Genomic DNA, 19,007 nt, shown 5'->3' with positions numbered 1-19,007 from the left:
AAAGAAACAAATCGCATACAAAGGAAAGCCCATCAGAATCACAGCAGACTTCTCAACACAAACCCTAAAGGCAAGAAGAGCTTGGAGTGATGTATTTCAAGCCCTAAAGGAAAACATCCTCCAATGCAAATTGATGAACCCTGCGAAACTATCTTTCAAAATTGATGGTGAAATAAGATGATTTCATGACAAAGAGCACCTTAGGAACTTCATGAATACAAAACCAGCACTCCAAAAAATGTTAGAAAGTATCCTAGGAAAAGACACCAAGGATCACAACCCTAGGAAGCCCAGCAGAATGAATCCATTGGGCAATACAAGAAATTAAACACAAAGGGGGAGAACCCAACAAAAAGAAAAAGTCATGACAAGAATAAGTCAATACATATCAGTTATAACTATCAATGTTAATGGTCTCAATTCACCAACCAAAAGAAATAGACTGGCAGAATGGGTCAAGAAGCAAGATGCAACAATATGCTGCATACAAGAAACACACTTAATTCAAAACGAAACTCATAGACTGAAAGGTAAAGGGTGGAAAACAATACTCCATGTGACAGGAACCCAAAAAACAGCAGGAGTAGCTATCCTCTTTGCAGATCAAGTGGAGAAGGACACTACATCCTTGTAAAGGGAACAGTCTAACAGGAAGAGATGACAATCATAAACATATATGCACCAAACACTAGTGCACCCAATTATATAAAACAAATACTAACGGACGTGAAAAATCAAATAAGCACTAATACAATAGTAGAGGGGGACCTCAATACCCCACTGTCACAAATAGATACATCAACTAGACAAAAAATAAGGAACAAAGTACTAGAACTCAATCAAACTCTTGAACAAATGAACTTAACAGATGTTTACAGAGTCTTCCACCCCACAAAATCAGAATACACATTCTTCTCAGCTGCACATGGCTCATTCTCCAAAATAGATCACATACTCACTCATACGACATGTTAAAGTAAGTGCAAAGGAATTGAAGTTATCCCCTGGATATTATCAGACCATAGGAGATGAAATTGGAGATCCATAGCAAAAGAAACTGCAAAAATTTCATAAACACATGGAAATTGAACAACACACTTCTGAATAACCAACGGTCACAGAGGAAATTAAAGAAGAAATCAGACAATTCCTTCAATTAAATGACAATGACAATACAACATATCAGAATCTATGGGATACAATGAATGCAGTCTTACAAGGGAAATTCATAGCAGTGAATATTCATATTAGGAAAACAGAGCGAGCCCAATTAAACAACCTGATACTGAATCCCAAGCTTCTAGACAAAGAAGAGCAGGACAAACCCAAAGATCATAAAAGGGAGGAAATTATAAAGATCAGAGGAGAAATCAATGCAATGGAGACTAAGAGAACAATACAAAAGAATCAATGAAGCCAAGAGTTGGTTCTTTGAAAAAATAAACAAAATTGACAAGCCTTTAGCCAACCTTACCAGAAAAATGAAAGAAAAGGCCCAAATCCATGCAATTAGGAATGAAAAGGATGAAATTACAACAGACCCAGAGAAATCCAGACAATTATAAATACCTGCTTCCAGAGGTAATTGGCCTATAAGGCCAATTAAATGGAAAACACAGAAGAAATGGACAGATTCCTAGATACGTATGAACTACCAAAGTTGAACAAAGATCTAAAAATTCTAAACAACCCAGTATCAGTCAATGAAATTGAAAACTTACCAACTAAGAAAAGCCTGGGTCCTGATGGTTTTACTGCCAAATTCTATAAGACATTTAGAGAGGAGCTAATGCCACTACTGTTTAAACTCTTCAATGAAATTGAAAGGGAAGCAATACTCCCAAATTCATTCCTGAAAACAAAGCAGAGAAAGACCCAACTGAAAAAACTGAAAAAGAGAACTATAGGCCAATCTCACTAATGAACACAGATGCAAAAATCCTTAATAAGATACTGGCAAATAGAATGCAGAAGATCATCAAGAAGATCATACACCCTGACCAAGTGGGATTCATTCCAGGGATGCAGAGATGATTTAACATACGCAAATCAATCAAATCAATCAATGTAATACACTGTATCAATAGAGCCAAGGACAAAAACCATATAATCGGGCTGGGGATTTATCTCAGTGATTTCTCCACCTGCTGTGTAGGCGCAAGGACCTGAGTTTGATCCCCAGTACCAAAAAAAAAACCATATTATCATCTCAGTAGATGCAGAAAAAGCATTTGACCCTACTCAACATGGATTTATGAGAAAAACCCTACAAAAAATTGGAATTGATGGTCTCTATCTCAATCTGATAAAAGCCATCTATGAAAAACCAACAGCCAATATCATACTAAATGGTCAAAAGCTGGAATCCTTCACACTAAACTCAGGAACAAGACAAGGATGTCCACTATCACCACTCTTGTTCAATATAGTTTTGGAAATGTTAGCCACGGCAATTAAAGTAGAGAAAGAAATAAAAGGAATAAAGATAGGAAATGAAGAAGTCAAATTGTCATTATTTGCAGATAACATGATACTCTATATAGAAGACCCCAAGAACTCCATCAAAAGTCTTCTACACTTAATAGTCAAATTCAATAAAGTAGCTGGATTCAAGGTTAACACACAAAAATCAATACCTTTCCTCTACTTGAACAATAGACTCACTGAGACAGAAATAGGGCAAACAATTCCTTTCATAATAGCATCTAAAATACTGAAATACCTAGGAATCAACCGAACAAAAGAAAGCAAAGAACTCTTCTCTGAAAATTATAGCACTCTGAAAAGAGAGATTGAAGATGATATCAAAAAATGGAAAGACCCACCCTGCTCCTGGGTAGGAAGGATCAATATGATGAAAATAGCCATACTTCCAAAACTGCTACATAGATTCAATGCAAACCCAGTTGAAATCCCAGCAGTATACCTCATGAATCTGGAGAAAACAATCCAAAAATTCATTTGGAACAAGAAGAGACCGAGAATAGCAAAAGCAATTCTAGGTAACAGAGACATGGCAGAGGGTATCACAACCCCCCAACTTGAAACTATACTACAAAGCTACTGTGATAAAAACAGCATGGTACTGGCAAAGAAACACACCTGAGGACCAGTGGAACAGATTAGAAGAGGCAGAAACAACTCCAGGCACACACACACTCAGCCATCTCATCTTTGACAAAGGAGCCAAACACCCTCACCAGAGGAAAGATAGCCTCTTTAATAAATGGTGCTGGAAAAATTGGGTTTCAACTTGCCAAGTATTAAACTAGACCTATATCTCTCACCACGCACAAAACTAAAATCAAAATGCATTAAAGATCTAAATATTAAAACAGAAACGCTGAATTGGCTGGAACAGAGGTTAGGTAGAACTCTTGAAGACATTGGTGTAGGAAAAGATTTTATGAACAAAACCTAAGTTGCCCATTAACTAGTACAATCAACAAGTGAATCTCTTATTAAAAAGCTTCTGCACAACAAGAGAAACTACCAAGAGAGTGAAGAGATGACCCACAATATGGGAAAAAATTTTCTCCTGTTGTTCCTCGGACAAAGGTCTCAAATCTATAAAGAACTTTAAAAAGTCAGACCTCCCAAATTTAAAGACCCAATCCAAAAATAGGCATCTGAAATGAATAGACATTTCTCACACAAAGAATTAGAAATAGCAATAAACATATGAAAAAATGTTCAACATCACTGGTCTTTTGAGAGATGCAAATGAAAACAACACTGAAATTCTACCTCACTCCAGAAAGAATGGCCGCTACCATGAAATCAACGAATAACAAATGCTGGCGGGGCTGTGGGGAAAAGCCACACTGCTCCACTGCTAGTGGGAGTGTAGACTGGTGCAACCACTGTTGAAATCAGTATGGAGATACCTCAAAGAACTAGGATTGGAAGTTCCATTTGACCCAGCTATTCCCCTGCTGGGTATCTTCCCCAAAGAATTAAAAGAATCATACCTCAGTTGATGTATGTGCACCCATGTTCACAGCAGCATGGTTTGTAATAGCTAAAACTTGGAAATAGCCCAAATAGCCATCAACTGGAGACTGGATAAAGAAAATGTGAGGTTTTTTTAATAAAATGGAGTACTACTCAGCCATAAAAAATTTGAAATTAGAGACATTTATAGCTAAATGGATGCACATTGATGCTATACTCTTAAGTGAAAGAAGTAGGACACACATGTGTAAATACCAAATAGTTTCTCTAGTGTACAAAACTGAAAATGTAAATAAGGACTAAAATGTATAATAGATAATGTGAAATAGGAAGAAAGGGGCAAAGGGGAAGGTGAAGTGGGAGGGGTAGGGGAAAGGAAAGAAGGGAATGGAATTAATATGAAAAAATGGAAACAAAATCTTTGTAAATATGGAGGGACGGAGGGGTTGAAGGGAGGGCAGGGGAAGGGGGAAAAATAAAAACCAACAGAGATTATGTAAAGGTGGAAATTTCCAGCGATGAATGTCATTATATTGTAAACCTAAAATATACCAATAAAATTAAATTTTAAAAAAAGACAGTGAAAAAACAATGGCTATATCAGAATTTTGGGGGCCAATTTCATTTCTAAATTAAAAATTGGCATTCAATTCAATAACAAATGAAATGCTGCATGCTGTTGGATGTGATTTTCCTCCCCAGTTGGACAAGTTGCTGTTTGATTCCTATTATGATTAGAATGTGGTTTGTCCCCACCAAAACTCAATTTGAGCCTTGGTCCCCAGTGTGGCATGTTGGGAGGTGGTGTCTTTAAGGAGGATTACTGTGCTTCTCTCAGGAGAGAGTTAGGTCTCTCTAGAGGTCATTTTTGCTCTCTTGGGCCTGGGTTACTGTAGTTACCGTGAGAGTGAGTTATCAGGAGCAAATTTGTCTTCTTCTGCTCCCTCTCTTGCTTCCTCTCTTGCCGTGTGATCTCTGTCACACATGTGCTCCTTTTCCACATATGCCACCTGTCACTCTTGCGTGGGCTTCTGCCCTGTGATGCCAGGCACCATGTCGTGAGGTAGTCAGAAGGCTCTCATCAGAGAACAAACAGACGGGGCTACCTAATCTTAAAATTTACCTTCAGAAACTGTGGACTAAGCAAACCTCTTTATTTTATAAAAGTATTGTTTTTTTGTTATTGTTATAGCAACACAAAACAAGTTGAGATGTTTTCTAAACCCATTCTAAAATTTCTACCTTTGCAACAGTTGATGCTGTTTCATAGAAGGATCTCACCAGCCTGCTGTACTCTGTCTGTTCCACAGGCCAAGGTGAAACTCCAAACACCAGTTTTTTATATTTTCGCATTTCTGCCCTGGGGAGACACTAAATTTATGTCAAACGATGCTCATCAGCTGTCAGGCAGAGGAGTGTATTATGGTGGGGCTGTCATGTGCCAGTTTAGTCATGTGTGACAGTACCTAATGATTGGATTGCCACTTCAGCTGACTTATTTGCATTGGTAGCACCAGAAAAGATTGAATTTAAACTTGAACTTAGTTCCCTAATCATGGCTTAAAATGACTTCAAAAAGATTATATGTGATGCAGAAATGAAACTAAAAATAATGTTTTATGCAAAAGACCTTCTGAGAGTAAGTCTGGTTTTACACTGTGATGCAAAGAGGGCAATTTCCCCTTTCTCTGAGAAATCACCCAAAAGTAAAAAGGAAAATAAGAAACAGGAATAAGACTTTTCTTCAATAAAATTATGAGGTATTTGTAACCCTGAACCAAAATAGACGCAGAAGGGCTTCTGAATACAGTGAAGGTCAGGCAAGCCTGTGGGAAGGTAACGAGAGAGGATGTCCATAATTGGAAATGTCAGTCAAGGCTGGGAAAGCCTAGTTCCTTAAATCAAAGGACACGCCCTAAGAACCAAAACCAACAATCCCTTTTTGGAAGAGGACAGTGCACACCTTGGTGGATGAAATCCAAAGCCCTGACAAATAAGAAAGGCAGAATTGAATGAGAAAGGACACAGAGAAGCTGTGTTTCAGTCAGAAATGGTGAGGCAGGAGTGCAGGAGCAGCCCTGCCTTACACATCTCTTCTGTCTGCAGAGAAACAAGGAGTGAAACAGCTCGTACCTACCACCATCTTTAGTCTGGAAGAGTGGCACAGATTCCTCTTCAATCTTGACCTCTAAGAATTCGCCTCTTTGCTAAAGATTTCCTTCTTAACAGTCACAGAATTGAAACATACCACAGTAAAGGAAAGAATGGTTCCTTGGTTACGTGGAAAGCCCTTAGCCAGTCTGGCAGCCTGGCGGATGCCCCCAAGTTCTATCGACACCTTCCTTCATGCAAAATCCTCTACTGTGAGGAATGAGAAAGCTCCTGGGGACAAAGAATGTGTCACACACCTTTAATGTCCTTAAATTATGAGAAGACTATAACACCTCATGGCTGGTCTCCTACTTCTTCTAAGATGAGACCAGTGTCCAGTGAAGCAAGATGGCTCTATTCAATGAAAAATGTCATCTAGGAAGGGAGCAGACAGGAAGAAAATCTCTTCTCCTGCTCCTCAAAGAGTCAGATTCAAAGAGTGCAATAATCTGATTTTGTAGAACTTAGGTTCAATCCAGAAAAAATTTACTGCATCCTATGACCCAAATTGAGCTTTTTATAAAATAGGTATTGCCCTGTTTCATCTTCACAAGAGCAAACAAATCAATCTATACTAAACTATAAAGCTAAATATTAAAATTGGAGGGAATAAACCAGTAGTTCTCAAATTTAGTATGTATCAGAATCACCTAGGGGAAAAACACAGGTTGTCATCAGAGTTTCTAATTCAGAAGGTCAGATGGAGCCTAAGAATTTTCATTTCTAACACATCCTGGCCCCAAGGATCCATACTTTGAGAACCACAGGAGAAAATGACACAGGCCACCAGGTCAATCCAGAACCCCCCTTCCCTGTCAGGGACTGTGGCTATCCAACAGGTCAAGTGGTTTAGATGCCAGGTACCTGCTATAGCTCTTCCTTCCTGGTCTAGCTCAGTAGTATTTACACTTAGGTATCTCCCTAAGATTTCTGCATGGGGCTGCATGAATGAAACAAAGAAAGCATGCTTTATGGCAGATTTAAGAGATTTTCAAAGACAGTTTTGGTTCTACTTAATTTTTGCCTTCTGCACTAACTACAAAACATTATTTACTTATCAAGTTTGGTGCTGCTGCACAATAACAGGAAAGCTGTAATAAGAAGACAGATCCTCCACCCCCATGCATATGCACACAACTTGGGGGGGGGGGGTTAGGAGGACACATGTGAAGGTACATACACTTATACCAGAAGAGTGGGAAGTATGTCAGAATTCTCATAGCATGGGCATTCCAGGCAGAGGAACGACATGTGTGAAGCAGAGGCAGAAAATGCTTCCTTTTTTTTCCTATTTCCCAGCATTCCAGCCAGCTAGCACAGCTCTTGTGGACTAGGAATGCAGTCAGCAAACACCAAGAGCATCTAGGGGCACCAGTTATGGGATCCTCTTGGAGTATAACTGTCTAGTAGAATTTTCTGCAGCGGTGGAAATATTCTGTATCTACATTGTCCAATACGGTAGTTGCTGGCTATACATGACTGTTTAGCACTTGAAATGTGACAAGTGGAACTGAGGAACTGAATTTTTAATTTTCAGTTTAATTTTAATTTCAGACTTAAATAGGCACAGGTGGCCACATGCAATGGCTTTTCTGGACATGCCCTGGGTGTCATAATTGCTGGCGTCTGCTTGATGGCTCCCCAAAGGGTCTTTTGTCTGCCATTCATTAATATCGTTGAAGTTATTGTGGGAAAAGTTCTGAGTTAGATGCAGGTGGGAGTCAGTGATGAAGGGGTCTGCTCTCTACCATCAAGGACCTCATGGCTTTAAAAGATAGAACTACACAGGTACTAACTAGAGTGCCACTGGAAGAGCCCAGAACTCCATGACAGCACACCAGAGAACCACAGACCTGTCTGTTGCTCAGTGATGGCTTCTCAGGACAGATGTATCAGGCTGAGTCAAATTTATCATGGAGGGTGGAGACAGGCCATGTGGAGGGGATGATGCCCTGCAGTTGTCAGGGCAACATTTAGGCCCTAGAACTCACCACCTGCCCCTGGGCTGCTATTTAATTGAGCTACCAAATCATGGTGGAGAATTACCATTTATTCAATTTACTTTTATATATTTTTATCCCCTTCCTCCCCCCAAAAAAAGATTAGAAGAAGATCGTAAGAATAAACATATGGTACAATAGGATAAAAATCTTAGGATGAATCTACAGGGCTCTTGAGTTATCACCAACCATTCCAAGCCATCAGACACATTTCTGTGAGTGAAGGAGCCTTGCCTCCTCTGAGGCACCTGAAATCACAGCAGCAGCATCCTCACCAGGATTTTCCAGGCAGTCCCCAACCAAACAGTCGCCCAAAGATAGATGAGATTGGAGGAAGGCAGCACCAGGGAGTTCTCCCAGTTCTACAGCACAAGAGAATGGGTAATGGGACCCTGTGACCTAGCAGCTCCCAATGATACCAGTAGGTTGAATTATGCCTCCTCCAAAAACCAAAAGATGTATTGAAATCCTAACACTCAGGCTGTGACCTTCTTTGGAAATAAGATTTTGGGGAAAGAGGGGTACCAGGGATCAAACTCAAGACCTTGTGCATACAAGGTAGGTGTGGTGCCACTGAGCTAAAACCCCGGCCCTGAAATAAGTTCTTTGCAGATATGGTCAAGTTAAAATGAGGTCATAAAGATAGACCCTAATCCAATATGACACGTTCCTATGCAGAGGGGAGGGCTAGGGATGTAGCTCGGTGGTAGAGCACTTGCCTAGCGTGCACAAGGCCCTGGGTTCTGTCTCCAGCACTAAAATAATAATAATAATAATAATAATAATAAATTAAAAGGGGAAATTTGGGCACAGAGACAGACACACACAGAAGGAAGGGAGCCAAGTGAAAACGGAGAACTGGAGTAAAACCTGTACAAATCAGGAAACACCCAAGTCTGACAGCAAACTACTAGAAGCTAGGCAGAGGCAAGAAAAAATCCTACTCTACAGGTTCCAGAGATGACATGGCCTTATCTACACCTTGATTTTTCACTTTTAGCCTGGAGAACTGCAAGACAATAAATTTCAGCTGTTTTGAGTCACTTGGTTGTAGTACTTTGTTACAGCAGCCCTAGGAGACTAATGTTAAAAAGAATTCCTTAGACCAAGTACATTTAATAGCTTACTTCAGCAGTTAGAAACAAAATAAAACAAAGCAAAACAAAATGAAGATTTGTGAATCAGCTAACAACTAGAACAATTCTGAAAACTCTCCCTAACAGTATGATCTGCCAGCATTTCTGGAAAATGAAGTGAGAGGTGGTAACAGCTTGATTGGCTAAAGCTTAACTGGGTAATCAGTTACTGTGATTAATCTCCATATTGCTTAGCCCAGTGCAGAAGCCTATCAAGTCAATGGCCTCCTACCAATGTTACTGATCATGAATACACACCCTGATTCATGGCAGAGCTGGAAAGTCTGTGGGACCAGGTCTGAACTGGAGAGTGAGGTGCTGAACCTGTGAAGTCAGGGTCTCAGATTCTCAGAGGTCTGTGTGTCTGAGTACACAGTGGGTGAAATGTGACTGCTTCAGCAACGGTGATTACTTCTAACCCTAGAAACCTTTCTTGCCATTAATTTAATTATTATTGTAGCACAAGGAATGGGAGCAGACTACACAGAAAATAGATGCTGTGTATACCCAACCTGAAAAAGACTTCTCATTTCCTATCAGTTTTCCACTTGTTCTACATGGATTTGTATTGTGTTTTTGTTTTGTTTTGTTCCCACTATCTTTGACTAATCATTTTCTATAGTCTATATAACTTTATTTTAAAATACAAATAACCAATTGTAACTAATGCGAACCTTTCTTCCTATGTTATAATTTCACACATTGTGACTTGTCATTCTTGACAGAGAATTGAGATGTGCCCCTAGGAGAATAAAGTTACTGAAAATGAAAAGCTACACAAAAGAATCATTAAAAAAATTTAAGGGGAAGGAGGGCCATAAGACCAACGAGTCAATTTGCTTTAGGGTATAACAAAGCTCTCAGCATCCACTGTGAAATTTTTGATTTCTAAAATTTGGTTTAATAACAGTAGCCTAGTGTAAGTTGGCCTTTGATTTTTAAAATATTTTCCTGTGTTTTGCATCTCTTTATTTATAAAGTAGCAACAATAACATTACCTCATAGGGTTTGTGTTGACCGGCTTCCCATCATTGTAACACATACCTGAGATAATCAATTTGTAAAAAGAGAAGATTTAATCTGCTGTACACTTTAGGGGGTTTCAGGATGCTAAAAAGAGTGGAAGAGCAAGGGACAAGCATCCTGCAATCTCCTTCAAGGGCACACCCCCCCAATGACCTAAAGACTTCCCACCTCCAAAGATCCTGTCACTCCCCATATCCCCCTGTGGAGAGCAAGCCCTTACTTTGGGGAACACTTTAAGACCCAAATTAGCTTGATTGTTGAGGGTTAATGATTAACTTGAAAGCATGCTTGGACAATCATTAGAGCTCCAGGGTATTAAATTGAAAGCTCTTCAGGTCGTAGGCCTTGCCCTCAAAAACTTACACTCAAATTTGTGATACCAGCAAATAAGGCAACACTAGCTTTTGTTTTCTCCCCAACCTCTTCCCTCAAGCCCTTCCTTAACCTGAGACAGTGTCTTTTCTAAAAGGTTGAAAAAGAGACTAGAATAGCAAATACGTGTTTAAAAAGGTTCAACATAAAGACAACAGATTCGTATCTTTTACCCTTCTTTAGCTCACTCTGATTATAGGGCAAAGGGTTCCAGAGGAAGTGTATAAAGGGGGACATGGGAGAGAAGAGATTCATAGGGCTAAAAGACACCCAGTGGGATGTGTCCGCCGGGAGGAAGGAGGAGCAGTAAGAGGGGCTTGCAGGCTAGAATTCCAAGGACTCGAACTTGGACTTGAACAACTGGAGGTAGAAACTGGACATAGGAGATGTCTGTGGTGACTCAGTCAGCAGGGAGGAGATGATGTCGGCCAGAGGCAAAGAATCCAGGAGGAGGACCGGGTTGAGGAGAGGATCAGGGTTCAATTTTACCCACCGAGTACAGCGACCTGCAGCACATTCCGTGCTGCAGCGCTGGGATCAGTGCAGCCCTCAGAGGCCACCCGGTCCCACTAACTGAGTCTCCACTCCCGCTCTGACCATGCTGTGGCCTCTACCAGTGATGGCGCTCTATTAGCAACCTAGACAGCCAGCCCTGCTTTACCAGCTTAGTGAAACATTCTCCCTTACCCTAAGACCATGAAATTCCACTACTAGAAATTCAAAAGTAAAAGTAAGTCAAGCCGGGCGAAGTGGCGCGTGCCTGTCATCCCACCACTCTCAGAGGCTGCAGTAGGAGCATCGCAAGTTCAAACCCAGCCTGAGCAAATTCGTGAGTTAGCAAGACCCTGTCTCAAAAAAAAAAAGGTGGGGGATGGGATGGCTGTGGGTGTGGCTCGGTGAAAAGGCACTGGGTTCAATACCCGGTACAGAAAAAGAAAAAGGAAAAGTAAGTCAAAACATGGGCAAGATTTGTACACAAAGATGTATACCTATGGACTGTTTATACTATGTGATGACTAACAGCTTAAATACTCCAAATTTAAAGTTTGGTAAGTATGCTATTAAATTATTTTTTTCTGAATTAGTTTTCAACTTCACCCAGTAGAACCACATACACACAAACACACGCACATACACACACAAAACACACTTAAATGAGTGCATGAAAAACTGGTACAATCTGAAAAGCTCTGTGATTGGACCATCAATTTCCTGCTGTGGTAATTTACTCCAGTTACACAAGTTGTCACCGCTTGTATACATTAATAACACAATCAGAACAGAATTGTCCTGACTGCCACAAAGATTTTCCTCTGGCTACATTTTTACTGTAACAAAAATCCCCATTTCCTCACTTCCTTCTTTACCCCTGGCAACCACCAAGCTGTCATTTTATCATTTCAACAATGTCATATAAATCAGTATGGTGGCACTTGCCTGTAATCCCAGCTGCTCAGAAGGCTGAGGCAGGAGGACTGAGAATTTGAGGCCAGACTTGGCAACTAAATGTGATGTTTTCTCAAAACAAAAAATAAAAAGGATGGAGGATGTAGGTCAGTTAGTGTAAGTGCTTGCCTAGCATTTGTGAGGCTCTGGTTTCAATCCTCAGTATCAACAGAAAAAAACTTTTAAAAAGTAATGTTGTATAAATAGAATCACACAGCATGTACCTTTTTTTTTTCATTCAACGTAGAGCCTCAGAGGTCCATCCACATTGTTATGTATGTCAATAGCTCATTTCTTTTTACTGCTGAGTAGAATCCCACAGTATAGATATGCAGTAATCCTCTCTTATCCATGGTTATACTTTCCCTCGTTTCAGTTCCTGGTGGTCAACAACAGCCTAAAAAATATTCAATGGAAAATTCCACAAATTAACCATTCATAACTTTTAAATGCCATGCTGTTCTGAGGAACATGATGAAATTTCATGCTGTTGCACACCACACAGCTCTGTCCTGCCAGAGACATGAATCACCCCTTTGTCTCAGGTCCACACTGTGAACACTACCCACCCATTAGTCAGTAGCTGCCTAATCTATCAGATATGCAGGGTTTGGCATCCACTGGGTATCCTGGAGCATATCCCCCAAGGGTAAGGAAAGACTACTTATCATAATTTGTTCAACTAGTCACTCTTTGAAGGACATCTGGTTGATTCCAATTTTGAGCTATTATGAAAGAAACTGTTATACATACATTTCTGTGTAAACATAAGTTTTTATTTCTTGTAGAATAAATATCCAAAGTGTAATTGCTAAGTTGTCTGGCAACTGCATGTTTAGTTTTCTAAGAAACCTGTTTTCTGGACTGGTTAGGTTGTATAACATTGTCACCACCAATATATAAGGATCTGTTTTCTGTGAGTCTTTCCCAACAACTGATGACATCATCATTTTCATTTGAGGCATTCTAGTAGGTAAGTGGTGGCATCTCAGTGTGGTTTTAATTTGCACTGCCTCAGTAGTTAACAATGTGAACATCTTTTCATATGGTCTCCATTTTTTCATAGCTGACATCTGTCTTTTTTAGAGAAATGTCTATTCATGTCTATTGTCCATATTCCAATTGGATTGTTCGTTTTTACTGGTGAGCTTTTAGAGTTCTTTCTATAGTCTATTCAGACTTTCCTTATTAAGTATTTATGTTAGTGGGAGCCTTGATGCAGATCTCTCCGCATTTAGGAATTTCCCACTTATTACTAGGTTGCAAAGTTTTAGCAAGAATGGATACTGGATTTTGTCAAATGCTTTTTCTCCTTCAGTTGATATGATCCTACAATTCCTCGACTTGAGCCTGTTATATGATATATTTCATGTATTGACTTTTAAAATCTGAATGAGATTTGCATACCTGGAGCAAATCCCCCATTGGTTGTATTGTGCTATTCTTTTTACATATTACTGGGTCTGAATAGCTAGTATTTGCTGAAGATTTTTTTCTAAGGTCTTTTTTTTCCCTATTTTTTAGAGACAGGGTCTCGCTATGTCACCCAAGCTGGCCTCGAACTCATAGCCATTCTCCTGTTTCAGTCTCCCAAATGCTAGGATTACAGGCATGTACCACCATCACCAGCTGATTTTTCTAAGTTCTTGAGAGTCATTGTCTGTAGCTTTCTTTTTTTATGTGCTATCTGTCTGGTTTTGGTATTACAGTAAAATTCACTGTGTAGAATAATTTGAGAATGTTCTCTTCTCTTTTATTTTCAGAAAAACATAGATAAAGTTGATGCTCATAAATGTTTGATAGAATTCCCCAGTGAAACCACCTGCCCCTGGAGATTGTTTTGAAGGCATTTTAAAATCTGAATTTAGTTTCTATAATAATCACAGGACTGTGCAGATTTTCCATTACATCTCAAATAAGTTTTGAAAGTTCATGCTTTTCAAGGAAATTGCCCATTCCGTCCACAGTGTTGAATTTGCAAGCATTATGCTTTTGCAGTATATCCTTACTATCCTTTTAATGACTTCAGAATACATAGTGATACTCCCTGTGTCATTTCTGATAATCATAATTTGTGTCTTCTTTTTATCTTTGTTAATTTTATTGATAGATGATTATCCATTTTATTGTTTTAAGGAATCAGCTTACTATTTCACTGATTTTATTTTCATTTTCATGAATTGCTTTTTTGTTATTAAGATATAATTCACATATCATAAAATTCACCTTTGTAAAGGGTACAATTTATTAGTTTTTATAATATTCACAAAGTGAGCACATATCACTACTACTTAATTCCAGAACATTTTTATCACCCCTAAGAGATAACCCCCACAGGTTAGCAATTACTCTATATCCATCCGTCTCCCAGCCCTTGGCAACAACTAATCTACTTTTGTCTCTATGGGTTTTATTCTGGACATTTCATGTAAATAGAATTATACAACACGTGGGGTTTATTTCATTTAGTATACTGTTTTCATCGTGGTAGCATATTCCAATAGTGTAACACAAACCAATGCTTCATCCCTTTTTATAGCTGAGTAATATCACACTGTATTGTTGGTACAGTTTGAGTCTGGAATATCCTTCCTGGCCCATGTGTTAAAGGCATGGTCACCAGCCTGTGGTTCTGTTGGGAGATAGCAGAAAGTTTAAAAGGTGGAGGGGCTCATGGGAGGTTCTCCAGTCACTGGGGGCATGGCCTCAAAAGAGATTTGAGAGATATTTTCTCTCTGTCTCTCTCCCTCTGTCTCTTTCTGCCCCCCACCCCAGTTTTGTTTCATATGCAATGCTGTCATGGCGCTGGGAATGTAGCTCAGTGGATAGAACGCATGCCTAGCACGTATAAAGACCTGGGTTCAATTCCCCAGCCTTGAAAACAAACTTTCTGAGCCCACAGCTCCAATTTCAGGTCACGTAGGCAGTCTTGCAGGGAACCACCACACAGGGTCATATAGTGACAATTCTCTGGGAATGAAGCTGGAAGGGGCTCCAACCTTTCAATCCTCCCTCCCTCTGGTGAACCCTGAAGTGGTTGCCAGGCTGCTGGCTTTCCCCTTGCCAATGGCCAGTCGGTTTTCAAGGTTACAATAGAACCTGGGCAGGCGAGATGGAAATATGGCAAGTTAAAATACCAAAAGCTCATTGTTCATAGTCAAGTATTTTTTGTTTTGAGGTTTATTTGTTTGTTTTTTTGTTTTCTTTTGTTTTTTAATAAATAATCCTGTTGCTGAAAGTCTTCGGTGAATTTCCTGAGTTTCGACCAATGTTGATTCTGAAAAGTCTGCCGCTTTCCCATTGCTTTTAAACTCTGAGTAAGGAGTTTTGTAGATTCCTACTCTGCCATTTTTCACTACCATTACTTAAATTCATTGAATTCTAGTCCTGTTATTACTTTTTTTAGTGGCATTGCTTTAGATGCATTCCAAAGAAACTGATATGCTGTAATTTATTCATTTTTTTCCTCTGAGACTTCCTCTTTAACCCATACATAATTTAGAACTCTGTTGTTTGATAGCCAAGTGTTTAGAGTTTTCCTGTTGACTTTCTATTACTGATTCCATTATCTTCCAGGAACTTACTGTGTATGATTGCAAGTCTCTTAAATGTTTTGCAGTTTGAAATAGGTCACAGGATATGATTTTTGTTTTGTTTTTGTTATACTGGCAAAACACTGAACCCAGAGGCCTCATCCATGCTAGGCATATGTCCCAAGATATGAATGGTCTATATTGGTGAATGCTTTGTGGGTATTTAAAAATAATATGTATCTTGCTGTAGTTGGGTTAAGTGTTCTTTAAATGGCAATTCGATTTTGCTGGATTATGGTACTGTTCAGATATTCTATATCTTTGATGATTTTCTGTCAGGTAGTTCTATCAGTTGCTAAGAGTGGGGTATTGAATTCTCCATTATTTTTAGATCCATCTGTAATATTCATCTATACACACATATGTTTTTGTTCGTTTTTTGGTACCGGGGGATCGAACTCAGGACCCTGTGCTTGTGAGGCAGGCAGTAGAACCACTGAGCTAAATCCCTAGCTCTACACATAGTTTATATAATATTGAAATCACTGTTACTGCATTACCATGTTAAATAAGATATATAAACCTCACTTCTACCTATGCACTTAAAAAATATAATTCCAAGCCCGCTGCAGACAGGCAGGTCTGTGCACGCCCTACCAAGGTCCTGAGTCACGTAGAAGACGCCGAATCACCTCGCTGCAGACAGGCAGGTCTGCCCACACCCTACCAAGGTGCCCAGTCCCACGGAACACAGGCCGAATCAGCCCACTGCAGACAGGTAGGTCTGTGCACGCCCTACCAAGGTCCTGAGTCACGTGGAAGACGCCTAATCACACCACTGCAGACAGGCAGGTCTGTGCATGCCCTACCGAGGTCCTGAGTCACGCAGCAGACACCGAATCACCCCGCTGCAGACAGGCAGCCACGTGATTCCACACTACAAAGACGCAGAGGACACCAGACCACCAGACCAAGGTACTGAGTCCCACTGCTCCTGGTCCAGAGGAAGGGGCCTCCCAGTAACCAGCCCTCCCGCTGCTCCCAGCCCAGAGGAAAGGGCTTTTGGGCCACCTTCTGTCCCGCTGCTCCTGGCCCAGAGGAAGGGGTTTCTGAGCCACCATCCCACTGCTCCTGGTCCAGAGGAAGGGGTTTCCCAGCCACCATCTCTCTGGGTGCTCCCAGCCCACAGGAAAGGGCTTTTGGGTCACCATCCCTACCATTGCTCGTGGCCCCTGTCCCACCTCACCCACTCAGAGGAGGTAGTCCGTGCAGGCACTAACAGCCCCCGCCACAGTTGAAATGAGAAAACACATAAATAAGTCTCAAAACCAGACTTCTAGATCACCTAGAGCAATCCCAAAGAGAAAGGAGATGGAACACTCTGATACTCAACCACCTGGACCCACTGAACTGGCAACCAAAGGGGATCTGGAAAAAATGAAATCAGAAATAATTTCTCAGATAACAGGAGAAATTGTGCCCTTAGTGCAAGACATGATTAATAAATCTAGAGAGGACCTCAGGAACATGATGGAATCCCAACATAAGAAACAAATGGAATTCATAACACAGACGCAAATAGATTTCCAGGACATGAAAAACTCCATTGGAAGTCTACAAAGCAGAATGAGCCAATGTGAGGACAGAATTTCAGATATAGAAGATAAGATTGCAATTAGTGACCAGGAAAAGAAAAATTGCTTCAAAATTATAAGGGAACATGAGAAATCAATCCAGCAGCTGCTAGATAATGCAAAAAAGAATAACATAAGACTGATTGGGCTCAATGAAGAAACAGGAGAGAGTGCAGATGACATAAAAAAATCTCTTCACAGAAATAATGGCAGAAAACTTCCCAAGAAGAGGAAAAGAGCTTGACATACAGATAAGTGAGGCATATAGGACTCCAAATAGCCTTGATCAAAAAAAATCTACACATAGGCATATAATTGTTAAGATTCCGAAACACAACAGAAGAACAAAGTTCTCCAAGCAGTCAGAGAAAACAAACAAAGCACATACAAAGGAAAGTCCATCAGAATCACAGCAGACATCCCAACACAAACCATCAAGGCAAGAAGAGCTTGGAGTGACATATTCCAAGCCTTAAAAGAAAACAGCCTCCAACCCAGATTGATGTACCCTGCAAAACTATCTTTCAAAATGGATGGAGAAATAAGATACATTCATGACAAAGAGCACCTTAGGAACTTTGTGAATATCAAACCAGCACTCCAAAGAATTTTACACAATATCCTAGGAACAGACATTGAGGATCACAACCCCAGGAAGCAAAGCAGAATGAACCCATCTGGCATGACAAGAAATTAAAGGGAAAGGGGGAGAACCCAACAAAAAGCAAAAGTCATGGCAATGACAAGTCAATACGTTTCAGTTATAACCATCAACGTTAATGGTCTCAATTCACCAATCAAAAGAAATAGACTGGCAGAATGGGTCAAGAAGCAAAATCCAACAATATGCTGCATACAAGAAACACACTTAATTCAAAAGGAAACTCATAGACTGAAAGTTAAAGGGTGGAAAACAATACTGCATGCAACAGGAACCTGAAAAAAGCAGGAGTAGCTATCCTCTTGGCAGATCAAGTAGATTTCAAACCAACACTGATTAAGAGAGACAAAGAAGGACATTACATCCTTGTAAAGGGAAGAATCCAAGAGGAAGAGATGACAATCATAAATATCTATGCACCAAACACTAGTGCACCCAACTATATAAAACAAATACTGACGGACATGAAAAGTCATATATGCGCTATTACAATTGTAGTGGAGGACCTCAACACCCCACTGTCACAGATAGATCAACTAGACTAAAAATAAGTAATGAAATACTGGACCTCAATCTAACTCTTGAACAAATGAACTTAACAGATGTTTACAGAGCCTTCCACCCCACAAAATCAGAATACACATTCTTCTCAGCTGCACATGGGTCATTCTCAAAAATAGACCACATACTCACACATAGAACATGTTTAAGTAAGTGCAAAGGAATTGAAGTTATCCCCTGTACATTATCAGACCATAGTGCGATGAAATTGGAGATCCATAGCAAAAGAAACTCAAAAAATTTCATAAATATGTGGAAATTGAACAACACACTTCTGAATAACCAATGGGTCACAGAGGAAATTAAAGAAGAAATCAGACAGTTCCTTCAATTAAATGACAATGACAACACAACATATCGGAATCTATGGGACACAATGAAAGCAGTCTTATAAGGGAAATTTATAGCACTGAATACACATATTAGGAAAACAGACTGAGCCCAATTAAACAACCTGATGCTGAACCTCAAGCTTCTAGAAAAAGAAGAGCAGGACAACCCCAAAGCTCATACAAGGGAAGAAATTATAAAGA

At 39.9% G+C, this 19,007-nt stretch overlaps 1 protein-coding gene across 1 annotated transcript in view; it reads right to left on the bottom strand.

Annotated features, from left to right (window-relative positions):
- The window catches only part of Vwa3b (von Willebrand factor A domain containing 3B), a 315,053-nt gene that overhangs the window by 262,285 nt on the left and 33,761 nt on the right, over positions 1–19,007 (bottom strand). Inside the window, 1 exon segment of the mRNA XM_087203240.1 lies at positions 12,310–12,482. The gene's annotated coding sequence lies outside the window, so the exon portion shown is untranslated.

This window comes from Heterocephalus glaber, unplaced genomic scaffold (genome assembly GCF_053883595.1).
Source record: "Heterocephalus glaber isolate CG9 unplaced genomic scaffold, H.glaber_assembly_v1.0 deba00000470, whole genome shotgun sequence".
NCBI classification, from domain to species: domain Eukaryota; kingdom Metazoa; phylum Chordata; class Mammalia; order Rodentia; family Bathyergidae; genus Heterocephalus; species Heterocephalus glaber.
This window is presented reverse-complemented; position numbering and strand designations above follow the sequence as displayed.